The sequence below is a fragment of the Theropithecus gelada genome, unplaced genomic scaffold, assembly GCF_003255815.1.
Source record: "Theropithecus gelada isolate Dixy unplaced genomic scaffold, Tgel_1.0 HiC_scaffold_6887, whole genome shotgun sequence".
In the NCBI taxonomy this organism is placed as follows: domain Eukaryota; kingdom Metazoa; phylum Chordata; class Mammalia; order Primates; family Cercopithecidae; genus Theropithecus; species Theropithecus gelada.
This window is the reverse complement of record NW_020263570.1, coordinates 1-2,478: the sequence shown is the minus strand read 5'-3', so window position 1 is coordinate 2,478 and position 2,478 is coordinate 1. Positions and strand designations below refer to the sequence as shown.

The 2,478-nt window shown below is 54.5% G+C and overlaps 1 pseudogene; it reads left to right on the top strand.

Moving 5' to 3' along the window:
• Nucleotides 1-2,307: 2,307 nt before the first annotated feature.
• LOC112617959 lies at nt 2,308-2,426 on the top strand (annotated as a pseudogene).
• The last annotated feature ends 52 nt before the right edge of the window (nt 2,427-2,478 follow it).

Sequence of the window (2,478 nt, the reverse complement as noted above, 5' to 3'; positions counted from 1 at the left end):
CTTCCTTCCTTCCTTTCTCTCTTGTGTTGTTTCTTTCTACCTTTCTTTCTTTTCTTTCTCTCTCTTTCTTCTTTCTTTTTTCTTTCTCTCTTTCTCTCTCTCTCTCTTCCTTCCTTCCTTCCTTCCTTCCTTCCTTCCTTCCTTCCTTTCTTTCTTTCTTTCTTTCTTTCTTTCTTTCTTTCTTTCTTTCTTTCTTTCTTTCTTTCTTTCTTTCTTTCTTTCTTTCTTTCTTTCTTTCTTTCCTTTCTTTCTTTCTTTCTTTCTTTCTTTCTTTCTTCCTGCCTTCCTTCTTTCCTTTTCTTCCAGAGGGAGTCTCACTTTGTCACCCAGGGTGGAGTGCTGTGGCACAATCTCGGCTCACTGCAAGCTCTGCCTCCTGGGTTCACGCCATTCTCCTTCCTCAGCCTCTCGAGCAGCTGGGACTACAGGCGCCCGCCACCATGCCTGGCTCATGTTTTGTAGTTTTGTGCAGATGCGGTGTCACTGTGTAAGCCAGGCTGGTCTGGATCTCCTGATCTTGTGATCCACCCGCCTTGGCCTCCCAAAGTGCTGAGATTACAGGTGTGATCCACCATGCCCAGCCTGCTGTAGGCTTTTGTGGCTTTCCCCCTCCCTCCCTTCCCCCTACTGTCGCCATGCTTCCCAACCTCCCCTGACCGTGCTCCCCATTTATGGTCCCCTTACACTCCTGCTGCAGCCAGGGACCTCCTACCGGGGGGTCGCCACCAAGGCACCACCAGGCAGCAGTATCCCAGCGCTTCTGCTTCACTGCCACATGCCAGGAGCCTGATTCCAACGCAGGAGGGAGGGGGCCGGACCCCAAAGGCATAGGTGCGTGTTTCCTGCTGTTCATGATGCCTTCCCGCTCCCGGAACACCCAGGTGATACAATACACTCATCGGGCACCACTGTAACCTTTCAAACCAGAGGAAGAGGCAGGCAGGGGCAGCGGGTGCCACACAGGTCAGCCATGACCTCCGTTCCAGAAAGCAGGGGTTGCTTTATCTGGTGGAGGGACATTGCTTCGCCAGCCGCCAGGGAAACTCTCCCTGTGCACCCAGATTCCCATTGTCACAATCTTGTTAACTCCAGTCCCGAGGACACACCAGAGACCAAGGCCACGGGCCTCGTGGGCATGCCTGATGCCATGGCTCCCATCAAAGAGGCAGGCATACTCTGCAAATCAAGGGACCCACCGCACTGCACCAAGAGCACAGGAAGTTGCCAACAAAGGCAGGAGCCTAAGATACCTACCTCCAAAACAAGCAATTAATCCAAGACGACATCCGTATCAGCACTGCGTTGCTCCTCTCGCATGGACAGCCTGGCCACCTGGTTCTGGCCCAGCCCAAGCCCTCTTGACCCTATCCCAGTCTGCTCAAAAGGGCCCTGCCTACCGGAGCAGGGTGCTCCCTCTCCATGCCTCTATCTCTCTCACTGTCTAGCTCCCTCCCCCTCTCTCTTCTGGGTTTGCCCCTGCACCTCCCACTACTTCTGACACCTTCCTTCTGTCTCTCTGTCTCTCTCTGTCCCACTCTCTTTCTCTGAATCTCTGTCTGTCTCTTTCCCTCTCCCTTTCCCGTCTCTCTCGATGGATGTCTCACTCCCTCCTTCGGTTTCAATCTCTCCAACTATCTCTTCCTTACTCTCCTTCAAGCTGTTTGTGTGTGCATGCATGTGTGTGTGTGTGTGTGTGCATGCCCACACATGTGTGGGATCCCTCGCGCGAGAGCCCGGGTGTGTCTGTGGATTTGCTCCTGGTGGTGGTGGCGTGTCTGGGTTTCTCTCAACCCTCCTCGCTGGAGATAAGGCTGAGGGCTCTACTGCCAGCCTGGGGCAAAGCAGGGCTATCACCCAACCCCGAACCCTCCACACCCTCTTGACCACAGGCCGGGTCTTGGTCGGGATAAACGACCATGGTGTTGGTGTTGTGAGAAAAAGTCCACACGCTGCTCAGTCGCCTGTTCGCCCTTGGTGAGTCATGATGGCTCTGGCTGGTTAGGGCAAGAGGGGGCCTTGCAGGAGCTCCTGAGCAGCCAACAATCCAATGGAATACCTCCGCTACAGGGTGGAAGACTGGACGGGTTCCCAAGATAGTGGACCCAGGCACTGACTCCTCAGAGTGCTCCCTGTTACGAGTGGGCCCAATGTGGTGGAAGCTTGGGAGCTCGGGAAGTGGGGTAAAGACATGGCGAGTGCCTCAGGGGTCCCAATCTGAGCCCACCGGACCCAGCTTGGGGGTGCCGGCTGGAAGCTGGTGGGCATGGCTGGGCTGGGCTCTTGGGACAGCCAGGCACCTCTGCTGGCGTCTACGGCCATACCACCCTGAACGCGCCGAATCTCGTCTGTTCTGGGAAGCTAAGCAGAGTCGGGCCTTTTTAGTACTTGGATGGGAGACTGCCTGGGAATACAGGTTGCAGTAGGTTTTTGGCTTTCTTTCTTTCTTTCTTTCTTTCTTTCTTTCTTTCTTTCTTTCTT